Source organism: Mauremys reevesii, linkage group 3 (assembly GCF_016161935.1).
Source record: "Mauremys reevesii isolate NIE-2019 linkage group 3, ASM1616193v1, whole genome shotgun sequence".
Lineage (NCBI taxonomy): Eukaryota > Metazoa > Chordata > Testudines > Geoemydidae > Mauremys > Mauremys reevesii.
The window spans coordinates 17,368,144-17,381,237 of record NC_052625.1 but is presented as its reverse complement, the minus strand read 5'-3'; the positions used below and the strand labels follow the sequence as shown (position 1 = coordinate 17,381,237).

The window sequence follows — 13,094 nt, the reverse complement described above, 5'->3', positions numbered from 1 at the left end:
TTTCAAGATTAAAAAGTCACAGAGGGGAATGTTTGTTGCTGAATTGTTTCATCTCTAGATCTCTGATTTTAAAACAAAAATCTGGTCTGAGTGCTAATTATCAGACAACATTACAGTGTACATGCTGTAGGTATGTAGCTGGGTTGGTGTGCTTTGAAAAGTTTTTTCTCCCAAAACCAAGTAAATAGGATGATGAGAGGGAAAGTGATAAGGTACATTTTGTAAAATGTCAGCTAAAGGAGAGTGAATTATTTATATTTGTATACTCCACTTTCATTTAATTTTTCAAAAAAAGGAAGTTTGCTATTTATATATCTACACACCACTACCTCGCTATAACGCCACCCGATAGAACACGAATTTGGATATAATGCGGTAAAGCAGTGCTCTGGGCGGGGGGGGGGGGCAGGGCTGCGCACTCCGGTGGATCAAAGCAAGTTCAATATAACACAGTTTCACCTATAACACGGTAAGATTTTTTGGCTCCCAAGGACAGCATTATATCGAGGTAGAGGTCTGTATATGTGTGTGTGTGTGTGTGTGTGTGTGTGTGTGTGTGTGTGTGTTTCCCCTTTGAGAGTTCCAATTTTTTTATATTGTAACTGTTTATTTTGGGGCCAAAATCTCTTTCCCCCCCCTTTTAAATGAAGAAGTAGGGTTTTTGGTAATAAAAATTCTTAAAACAGTTATTTCTACAGAGAATGAAGAAATATCAGCTCTGTTTGCAACTGGGGAGGAAAAAAGATAAAAACTTGGAATATAACCTAAAAATGCAAAGTAAAATGACATATTAAAATGAGAATTTTCATATGTTACTGTATAAATCTTTTAATAAAAGTTCTAAACTAATGTGCACCCTGTCTGCTTTTATAAAAGAGAAGCATTATGATGTGCAAGTGATGCAGCTTAGATGTATATTTCTGGCTTGGGTTTTTCACCATTAAAATGTTTCTTCATGCTTCCACTAAGGAATTTTGTTGCAGAGCTGCTTCAGACCAAAAAAGTATAAATCTCATAAGTATAAATAAAATATGAACAGAAAATGGCTTCAATCACTAATATTTTTGCAAACTAATGTTCAGCTGATGCAACTCAATTTTATTTTGCATCACATTAGTGTCATAATGGTAATGACTGGCCTTTATTCACTAACAGTTTGAGTCAGCACTTTGAGACATTTTTCAAATTAGGTCATACTGCAAATTTGTGGCTGATACAAAGGTTGATTAAGAGAGCTGCATGATTTTAAAGTGATGTTGTGTGAGGAGAATTAAGTTCTGTGTGATAGTTCCGGGAAATGGGAGCCACCATAACTAAGGAGAAATAATGTATGGGCAATAGCGGGGAGAACATATTTCCACAGAGTGCTTGAAGTAATACTCATTTACAATTTAACAAAGTCCTCTCTCTCCTCTGGAAGAATTGTATTATGGATCTTGAAAACAAGCAATGAATTACAATGAAGACACAGAGAGGTGATCCCTGCTCTTGTTTCAGCAAAAGTCAGTTCTCTTCTTTTATGTTTCTTTGATCTTGTCAGTAAAGACAAATTCTTTTTTTTTCCTAGAGACTTGTCTTTATGAAGCTAAAATGATCCCATGTCACAATGAGACCATTAACCCATAATGTAACAAGTCTGAGGTGAGGCTAAATTGCTGCGTAAGCTAATGCTGAAAAATTATTGGACAGATTTTCAGAAGTGATCAGCTCCTAGTTAGACACCTAAATGAAGTGGTCATATTTTCCAAAGTACTCAGCAGCTCCTACAGTCCTCAGGGGGTTAAGTAAGAAAATAGAAGTTGCTGGGTGCTGAGCACCTTTGACAATCTGGCCACTTCATTTTGGTGCCTAGGTGGGAGCTGAGCTCTTGTGAAAACCTGTTTAAAGGAATAATACTGTGGCTGTTGTTGTGAGGCCACAATACTAAAATTGCACAGCAGTTGGGTTTTTATTTTTAAACTCTGTTTTTGCAGGGAATCAATAACAACCTGTGAGAGGCAGAGTCCCTCTTAATTGGATGTAAGTGGATGAACGTCAAACCGGGAAAAAAAAAAGTTGGCAGTTAAGTCATTAGTTCACTTGACAAGGCAAAACGCTATTATTAGCAGTTATGTTTGCTTCACGCATTAGGCTCAAAAGAAGAAACTATTGGAGTCTGATCAGTTACACCAAAGAAAAACACTAAAACGAGGATTTACTTTGGTGAAATTAAGATCAGAATCCCCTGTGTAACTCTTCTATATTTATTTTTACTTTGGTATCTTAAAGATCAAGCAAAACTGAAATGAAATGGAAATGATTTTTAAAATCTGATCTGAAAGAGAGAATCTGTTGCTACAGGACTATCCTTGATGACTAGTGAGCTGTTCCATGTTCTGTTTTTTACATTATCCTTAGTGTCTTTGTACTAAAATCCCTGAACTTGTATTTGTGACACAAGCAGCTGACTTTATTTTTTGATGTTGTGCTCACCCACAGACCTTTCCATTCGCCATATGTTTCTGGATTCAGTCACTTCACCCACAGGCCTGTTTGACAGTAAAACACCTCAGATCCCTCAGAACGGCAAAGTCCATTTTATTCCCAGTCACTTTCAATTTGCCTCTAGTGTTTCTCTGAAGGTTTTAGCAAATGTGATTTCTAGGACCAAAAATAATGGAGGGGGAAAGTAGCAGGCAGACCACAAATGCGAAGGTGGCATAATCCAAAAAAAGAGGTCTCTGTAAGTGGTATTTTCGAAAAGTATCCAATTAGGAACATGACTCTCTAATAGCCATAATTGTTTTCAGTATTTAGAGGTATGTTTACACTTTCACCAATTTAAGCTTTTCATCAGCGTAAAAGGAAAATGATCTTTAAATTTTAAAAATAATAGAAAGTGTAAATTGGTTTTAAATCTTAAAAAATATATATTTATTTTTCCTCTTTTATCAAAACAAATCTCTCTTTGGGGCTGATCCTACAGAATTTATTCAAGCAAATCTCCCACCGATTCAACAGGAGTTGTGCAAAGGTATATGCTGTAGATCAGCAATATTGCCAATCCGAAATGTTCAAAAATCGTGAATCAGGTCTCAAAACTCATGAGATTGTTTTAAGCCAATCATGAGAATTTAAAAATAATAATAATAAATTTGGGGCTCCTTTGATTTGCCTTGTGCTTTTTGAACTTTAAGGGTGCATTTGGGCCTGTTTCCAGGCTAGTCTTTGTGCCATCACTTACATATTTATTTTAAAACATAAAAGCTGAGATTCTCACAAACACTTGGCCCCAGAAACTGGAGCTATCAGGAAAAACAGCAAATCATAGAATCATAGAATATTTGGGTTGGAAGGGACCTCAGGAGGTCATTTAGTCCAACCCCCTGCTCAAAGCAGGACCAAACCCAACTAAATCATCCCAGTCAGGGCTTTGTCAAGCCTGACCTTAAAAACCTCTAAGGAAGGAGATTCCACCACCACCCTAGGTAACCCATTCCAGTGCTCTCTGAATGGGCAACACAGGATCAGGCCACTTGTTTTCTTATTGATTGCTGTAAATCACTGGTTTGTTTTGTTTTGAGAAAGAGTCTAATCTTGTCTATTATAGCTACCAGTTCTTTAACTCTGGCATTTGTTTTTAGTTCTGGAGGCCCTCGGTTCAATCACCATGAGGACGTTCCTTACAGGTGCACGTCAAGTTGGAATATTTGAATATGCAAATTTAAAATGAGCTTCTGCAAATATTCAGACATGAAACTTTGTGCCAGTAAATCTGACATACACGGATGTTCATGGAAAATGAACACAAAGGGCCATAGGCAGAGTCAACCTGATTGTACATATTGTACTGCAGGGGCCATTCCTTATTAGCCATACCAAGCAAAGAGTTTTAAAATAATCATTTAAAAGGCCAAACTAAAAAGTAACCATCCTCTTACACACGCTGGCTCAATTTAAAGAAAAGATTCACATTCACCACGGCCCCTTGGTATTTCTCTGGCCAGACCTCCCCTTGCATGAGAGCATCTGGCATGCAGAATCTTAGATAGTGGTACAAAGAAGAGCAAACCCAGTTTGACTTTCAAACTCCACTCTGAGTTTATTATAAGGCTGTCAGTTAGAAAAAAAAATCTAAACTGGGACACCTTAATCTGGAAGTCTCTGAGCTCAGAGTAACATGGAACCTTACAATGACATTTGCACAGGTTGGCTTTTAAGAGTTTTAACTGCATATTGGGTGAAATTCATACCTGCACCTTGCCTACAGGAGACTGAAATCATCATTCTGCAGGCCATCTCCATTGGAGCAAATATCCCCAAGGCCCACAATTACTGACTTTACATCACAGAAAGGTCAACCCTGCTCCTAGGCCAGGGTTTAAAAGTAAATTTGATTATCTTTCCATAATTTGGGCCAGATTGTAGCCAGTTTCATCACAGGTGTGCAAGGTTGGAGGAGAGCACTTAAGAATTTCCACTCCTCATGCCTGCCCTTGTTCAGGGGCCCTGAGCAAAAGGTGTATCACCTGTTAGAACCCACGAAGTACGATCCACCTTAAAACGGGGAGGAGGAGGTAGCCATTAGTTCATCACATGCAGGACAGTGAAGCTAGCCAGTTGCACAGTGCAAGCACTATCCCTTTAAGAGGTGAAGCACCAGGTGTGCTTTCCTGACACACTCCCCGAGACTTAGCGCCTCCAAGAACACCCTTTGGGATAGGGCGGCCCCAATCACAGCCTTTGTGCCAATGGCTAAGAGGCAGGCCGTAGGCCTTGAGCAGCTACCCGGAGGCTTTGTTCAACAACTGAGATGTCTGCGCTAAGACATCATATAAAACAGGTGAGAGAATCTGTTCATTTGTAAAGCGATTAGGGGGCAGCCAGCTTCCTTCACCAGCTCAATTGAGTAGGTGAGAAAAGCATCTAGTTAGCTAAATTTATTAATATGCTTTTTTTCAGGATACAGCTACATTATGGAGGTGAAACATGACTTTTGATGATCAAGCATGCAGTGATTAAATAAGGTTAATCCTCATTTTATATGCTAATAGGATATTTATAATCTCAACTGCGTATCCCATTTAGCTATTTTATTCTCTGTTGTTAAGAAAGTATTTCTTATTAGTGAAAGAGAATACCCCTACGTTCACTGCAGATGCTATTTTAATTGGGCTCAAGTGCATTGTGTGTAATTAGTCCACTTCTTTAATATTTCATCTATAATTACACTATGAGCAATGTGCTGCCAGTTAAATTTTTTCTTAAGAACTAATGAATTAATTGGTGACCTTTCATGGGTACCTGATGATTCTAACTTAAATCTAGCCCTGGCCAGGAGAGTCACATTTTCAAAATGGCTACTGAATTTTGAATGCCCAGTCTGAGATACAGTTGGGTCTGATTTCTACAAGAGCTAAGCACCCTCAGTGCCCATTAGCTTCAACGGATGTTGTTGGGGCTCAGCACATTTAAAAAATCAGGCCTAAGGTGTCTTGCTTTGGGCACCAAAATCAGTGGCCACTTTAGCAAATGTTGGCTGTAATGGATGACTGAAAAGGGTGAAAATGAAGCAAACATGATGCTTCATTCTAGCTCACTGTCATCCAACTAATAAACCAGTCAAGTGGTGCAGTTGTTTGAAAAAGGGCAAAGATTTGGCATATTGTGAAGCTGATATGTGCCACACGATGATAACAGTATTGCCATCTTTAAAAAATAAGTCAGCGCTCAACGTTGTGCAGTACACAAATGTGCCATCGTCCTGCCAACAGAACTAAAAGTGTGAAGCTCTGCCCTGAAAAGAGAAAGTTGAGGGGTGACTTGATTACAGTCTATAAGTTCTTACCTGGGAAACAAATATTTGATCCTCAGTTCTTCAATCTAGCAGAGAAAGATATAATACGATCCAGTGGCAGAAGATGAACCTAATCAAATTCAGCCTTGATATAGAGTGTCAACTTTTAACATTGCAAGTAATTAACCATTGGAACAATTTACCACGGACCATGTCCACCACGGGCAATTTATAAATCAGGTTTGGATGTTTTATATACAGGAGGTCAGACTAGATGAGCACAATGGTCCCTTCTGGCCCTGGAATCTATGACTCTGTGAAAGTGCAGGGTTCCACCAGGTTTGTCTTGCAATTATTTACAAATCACAGTTGCTCCCCTTATGTGTTTTCCCCCCAGAGGGCTGCAGAGAGGGGCAGGCTGCTGCAGGCTTTCCTCTTCAGAAGAGCTGAGCAGAGCAGGCAACAGGGTAGAGGTCCCTCCTCTCCTCATGACAGTGCCCCTTTGGGATTGATTGGAGGGCCCCCCCCCTTCTCAAAAAACAACATACAGGGGAGTGCTAGTCACCCACAGAAAACAGGTGAAGGTTCCCAGCTCGTATCTCTACCCCAAAGACCTACAGTGGAATTGTCCTGGGGAGAGGTGGGGCTGGAGCAGCAGCAGGGGGCTGGAAGAACTAGGGAAGAATGGGCGGTAGTGAAACCCTGGGTCTCTTGGGTTGAAAGGGATCGGGATCATATTGAACACATGCAGTGTAGGAAGGAGTAATTGTGCCTCCCTCTCCCTCCCAACTCATTCTATTGAAGGGCCAGCACCGTTTCTCTTTGGTGACAGGCTCTTCCCCGAGTTGTGCATGAGATCCCAGCTATCATTCAGGAAGCAGTGACACCTGCCTCTCTGCTGGAGGAAACCCAAGTCATTTCCAGCCTGGTTCAGACATAAAACTAGCTCTCCCTCCCCATCATTGACTCCTGATTTCGTCTATTTGAAGTACAACAATAATGCCAGCAAAACAGCATTTGTGAGGAACCCTATAATAATAAAGGGCCTTCCTTATTCTGAGTGAAACTTGTTCACCAGAATAATTCCACTGAATTCCTTGGTCCTTTCACAGGTACTGATGTAAAATGGGAATAACTTCACTGATGTTGATGGCATTATGTGGGCAAGAGGATAGTCCCACCCAGTGGGACTACTCTGGTGGCAGCATTGGGTCCAGAACCATTTGTCTGTGCATGCACAAGAGAGGTAAATATTTTATTATGTGTAGTACAGAAGTACCTACGGGGTCCCAGTCCTGGACCAGTGCTGCAGTGTGCTATGCACTGTGCAAACAAAGAGATGGTCCCTGCCCTGAAGAGTTTACAATGTGAGTGTAAGACAAGAGACAACAGATGGATAAGCAGACAGCGGGCACACAAGCAAACAATGGAGTAACACTGATCAGCCCAATAAGCAGCGATCACTCTGAGAAAATAATTTCAAAGGACCTGTGAATCCTTATGGACAAAGATGAAATAATATCTGACAATATCCTTTCAGTAGCTATAAGGGTGTGAAAACAGTGCTTAGTGCCAAAACAAATGAGCCTTACACACCCATTCCTAACGTATGCCATTGAATCTACGGGATCTATTTGAAGGGGTCTCAACGCTATATGATACTGACAGTGTCTGGAGTCAAGGATGGGCTGTCAACTTTCATTTTTAATTTCTCAGCATTTGTCATTTTTGGTCACATTATTTTTAAAAAAAACCTTTGTTACAAAATGGTTCCTTTCACCCAAGCAGCCAAATCCTGCTCATTTGCACCAGCATAAATTCCACTTACTTCAGTGGGGTTATTCTCCATTTATGCCAATTCAACTTGGGTATGTCTACACTGCAATTCAACACCTGCGGCTGGCCTTTGTCAGCTGACTCAGACTCCAGCCCAAGCCCAAACATCCACACTGCAATTTTGCAGCCTCATAGCCCAAGCCCTGCGAGCCCAAATCCACTGACACAGGCCAGTTGCAGGTGTCTACTTGCAGTGTAGACAGACCATGAGGTGCCTTAAGCAACCTCTTGAAAATTCTCCATACTTCACCTGGCGTTGCAGTTTTTCTGCACTCCTAATGTCTCTAGAGGAGGAAAAGGTGGCCTAGCTGGAATGCTCACTTTATCCAGCACTGGGGCCACATATAAATTGTACAAGGTGTCAAACCGACTCCTAGTTAGCCCCAGGGTGGGGGAAATATGAAGCTGCCTTTGTCCCTCTCCCCACTCCTACACGAAAGCACAGCTCAGCTGAAGCAGAGAATCTGGGCCAGAATTTGGCCTGAGGTATTGATACACAGTCAGAAGAAGTGAAGGGGACTTTTCTCCTGGCTGTAGTTGGTTCATGACTAAGTCTTCCATTTTCAAACAATTGTCCCTTGCATCTCACTCTCCTCCATCACAACCAGCAAATGAATGCCTATAGGGGCTTTGTGCATGCGGTCAACAATGCTGCAACACTCATCCTCCCAGTTGTTGGGATCCTATATTCTATATCTATCCTGATGGATTATTAGTCAGACAATTCACCTAGTGCAGAGTGACTTGCATGCAGTCCTCAAGAATGAAGGTTTTACCAGTTGACTATTTTTTTTAACCAGAACCCGTTTTAGTAGGAAAGGGAAAACCAAAGGGAAATTATTGCTATTTTAGACAGCAGCATAAATTTTCTTCCTATTTTTAACCTAGCTTTTAATTTAATAAGTTTTATGACCCTTATATTAAGTACATATGTTTTACAAGACATTGTGTCCCTTGAGTCACCCTGAATTTGCTCTACTAGAGCAGAGTTAAATGAATGAATATTGTGTTTCTGATTTCAGTTCACCTCTTATTTGATCTTTATATCTTCAGTAAACCTGAATAGAAGAAGGGGCAACCCGCACTCAGAGGTTCTCCAAAGCTGTGTTTGGGGGCTGTCTATTGTTCTTTAAGAGGGAATTTATAAATTGGTTTTTCTCTTATGGGAGCCTGCTGCATAACCACCAGATTTCAGATATTATTTACAAGAAATAAATAGTGAAACCAATAATTCTCTTTGAAACTATTGTATTACTGAATTTAAAATGAAAACAACTTTTGAAAAAAAATCATATGCTCATTTAAAAGGATCAAGTATTTTTTTAAAACCTCTTAAAATCCTTTTTGACTAGTATTGTTCTTTAGGAGCCTGGAATAGAAGCCTGTTTCCTTACTAAAAAGGATTTCATCCATCAAGCACATACACTGGTATGTTATTGTAGAGTCATTAACGAATGCAAAATGGTTTGTTTTCTTTTCTGAAAAGAAAAATGTTTAACACACACAAAAAGAGGGATGAATCCTGCATTCCTGGTGCATGCAACATTCTCACGGAGGTCAATGGGAGTGTGGGCCGCTGAAGGAATGCAGAATCATGCCCATAAAAATTTCATGGGTGTTGCAAATGGAGTATATGCAAATTAGAAAATTAATCATATTACTTTGAGCAGGTCCCTTTAAGATGCTAACCCCATAATAATCATACTCTGTAGGGAAAAGAAAAATGGTGCAACATCATTCTTGTCTGGATGGGTTTATGCTGTTTATTTAAGTAATGCGAAATGTACTGTTGCAACTTTGTTCTATAGGTTTGCAGCAGTGGCAAATTTAAAGATTATAAAGGTGTATTTATTCCATGCTGGAAAGCATGAGCTATTGATTTGCTGCATAGCAACCTAAAGTACCTTTTTAATATAATAAGATTAGCTTAGAAGGGTGTTTTATAAATTGGGTGGTTCTAATTTGATTTGAGTACTGGCTCTTAGTGACTTGCCAAAGTTCAGTAAATATGCAGAGTATAGTATATGCACTTTATCTCTGTGTATTAGCTATGACATAAACACGGAGGGGGGAAAGAGTCAAATTTTATACATCAGAAACTGGGTTTGTTGCCAGACATTATAACTTTGCGTATTTAATCTAACTGATGTATGTTAAAATAGGAAACCAAATTCAATGAGCTGTTTGTTTCTTTTCTACAAATACACTTACATCAATAACCTCTGAGGACGTGACCTTAAAATGTAACTAAATGTTTAAAAGAACCTCAGAGATCTGCCTAAGACATTAATGTTTGTGTCAAAGGGCAATATACAGCCATGTATATATTCAGCTGTCTATATGTCGACGGCTGTATTTTTATTGTTACAGGAAACCATCCAACATCCCAAACAGGAAAATTACCCGGTTTTTTGGGGTGAGGAGAAGGGGCAATGGTCTCTTTTAAGACTGATGGCATGACTTTAGGCTAGAGCATATTTTAACTCTATTTAGTAAACACTTTGGCACCTTGTATATGTTTTCTAAACGCTAAGCCTTGTTTGGGAGCATAAAGCTGCTGGTCAATCACTAACAGTTGTGAGTTATGGTGTGCCAGGTTGCACAGCGCTGGTTTGGATAGAGCGTTGGCATTAGGCTCCAAAACACAAGGAACAACAATTTTAGCCAGTCACAAGGAACTCCTGGTCACCTCCCAAGGGACAAATTGATGTCAAGTTCTGCTGTCTGTCAGGATTAAGTGCCTGTTTGCTTTTTCACTAACATGTGGTTTGAGAACAAAGCAGCTCAAATCTCCTCAATTCCTAACAAAGCATCTCAAATTGCTGAGTAAAATTCCTTAATCCTCCATCTTAATCTGAAAACACCAGCACCACATGGTAACACCGAGGTCTTTCTTTGTCCCCGGTAGAGTACCATTAACAGAGATGTTTGGTTTTGAGCTAACTTATTCTTCAACAGCGTATTATCGGAACGGAACTCCAGGTGCTTTGTTCTCAGACCAGTTCTTTCCTAATCATTTTTCTTCCTTATCTGCTCCTTTTTAAACAAGAAACCACGTACAAAGCATGGAGCAAATAAACTTGCATAGTTTTTCAGGACCTTGAACACTGGGCCGGGTGGGAAACAAGGTGAACTTTTCAATCATAAGCACACATAGGCTGGCATTAATCAGTCATTTGCATTATTTGTTGATTATATGCTTCAGTTGTAGGGCCAAAAAGGACAATGGCATTGAAATGGTAATACGTATTTCTACCAATGTAAGTAAGCAAATCGTGGCTATAGGGTAATATTAAACCAAAATGTCTGTTTCACAACTACCTGCATGAAAAGGGTAATTGTGTTAGAACCTGGCATGCCTTCTGCACCATAAAGGAACCACATACACCAGACAATTTAAAACACTGTACATTTGCATATATCGTTTCCATATTGAAGCAAGACCTCTGCATGTCCCAGTGTTTTGTGGCTCTCATTTACCAACAATAGCACATGCTGAACTCGACAAGAACAGTTGTAGAAATCGCTACTTCCTCTGTTGTGATTGTACTTCAACCCTGCATCTAAAAGTTTTTTGCTGCAGTTATTTGAATTTTATTCTACTGTTTTAGTCACCTCTCTCCTATCTTTCGTCAAGGGCATGTTGTAAAATGTGGGGAAATGGAGGAGAACAAGAGTGTTCAGGATCCTCCTGATGATTTGCCTAGTATTTACCTTGTTTCGCTTCCTCTTTTCTAATGTTCATCACCTGCCTTATGAGTTAGTAGTGGGGGCACATGAAATGAAAGCCTCCATCTATCATTGCCTTGGGCTGGACTCATTCCTGATGACCTCATGCTCTACATTTTGCCCTGCAGTGTTCCTCAGTTTAGAACCATAGTGAAGTTTGTTCAAGCTCCACTTTAATAGACCAGCCCCAAAGGGTGAAATCCTGGACCTATTTAAATCATTGGGAAGTTTGGATTGATTTCGGTGGAGCTGGGAATTTTACTCTGAGAGAGAGCAAGGAAGTTTTACTGGAAACAAAACAGACAGGAGCAACAGCTTAGGATTCTGACACCTCTGGACTGAAGAAACTCCACCAGAGAGGTCCTTTGGGGCCATCTGCCTGTCCCAAGTCAGGGTAAAGGAGGAGGGTTGGGCGTGGGGCTAGCAACTCCACCCTGTAAAAATCAGCTTGCTACAGAAACGCCAACAATAGAGTTAACAGAGACTTTTAGCCTGGAAAAAGAAGGGTCTTCAACTCGAAGATGCATGACGCTGGGTGGTGAAAGCCAGGTGCCCCTGAGGAAGCCTAACAGGCAATGATCACCCTTCTTGCAGCCAGGAGGATTACCATCGGCACATGGAACAGAGGCTAGGACCATTCTACCCATCCTGGCTAATAGCCATTCAGGTTGATAGCAACCATGAATTTATCCAGTCCCTTTAAACATTGCTATAGTCCTGGAACCTCCTCAGCTAGAGTTCGAATGGCCCAGGATAGAAGACTATGGAGATCTGTTGTTGGCGGCCTATTAATTTCCGGTTGGGGTGACCCTAGTTCTTGAATGAATGGACTGAAGAACATAATAGGACAACCAGATCAAAGGCAGTACAGAGGCATCCTTAAAAGCTTAGCGAACCCTTTCAAAGACATGTTAAGACACTCAGACTGAAAAGCCTTGTAAGTAAGAAGGACATAGTTCTAGCAGGACCTCAACAAACCAAATTTTGAGAAAATAGGCCAATTTTTAACAGCTCCGTCTTTTGGGAACACAAGCCTGGGAGGAAGGGCTCAGTTCGTGCACATGTCCTTTATAGCCCCATATAGGGATGAACAAAAATGTTCTGTCCATCAGAAAAGTCAGTCCTTAAAAATAAGGATCAGAATGAAATTATTCTAGAGCTCAAATGAGAAAAGTAAATCTGTTCTGAAAGTTCAAATGGAAACTAGAAATGAGCCAAAAACACAGACATTGGGTTCAGTTCCAGATCACAGCATCCCTGAAGGTTGGGACTATTTTGATTCCATAAGTCCCATCACCCCGCCCCACCCCCAGATGCTTATAATAATCCACATAATTCAGATCTGGATCCAAATTCTCCAAAATTCTGCAGTGTTTAACTGCAGGGGGCAGGAGTTTAATTTAGGCATATCTCCAGTATAAATTAAACACTTTGGGGGTGTGGTCAAATCTTTTAGCTCTGGCCTTCTTGCAGATGAGAGTGCTAAGATGCTCACAACTATAGATTTTTCATTCTGTGCAAATTCACAAATTGGATACAAGGTAGAATTTCATGTTTTCATCAAAAAACCACAACATTCTTGCCACAACCAGTGAACTTTTTGTTCCTGTGGGGAAAGCTTTGATTGTTGTGTTTGCCCCAGAATGGAAAGGGGTTGTTTTCACAGTGGACACAGACCTTTTATTTTTTTCACAAGCAAACTCTCCATTTTCTGCTTCCTGTTTGTTTCTACAGAAAAACAACTTCTTCATAC

The 13,094-nt window shown here is 40.3% G+C and overlaps 1 long non-coding RNA gene across 3 annotated transcripts in view; it reads left to right on the top strand.

Moving 5' to 3' along the window:
* Window positions 1-1,185: 1,185 nt before the first annotated feature.
* Window positions 1,186-13,094, top strand: part of LOC120401546 — a 38,844-nt gene continuing 26,935 nt past the window's right edge. For 2 of the 3 annotated variants that reach the window (XR_005596528.1, XR_005596527.1), the window contains exons 1-3: window positions 1,186-1,502; window positions 4,942-5,006; window positions 8,978-9,040. This is a non-coding gene — a long non-coding RNA (uncharacterized LOC120401546). The remainder of the gene's footprint in view (window positions 1,503-4,941; window positions 5,007-8,977; window positions 9,041-13,094) is intronic. The other variant, XR_005596529.1, reaches the window with a different exon arrangement.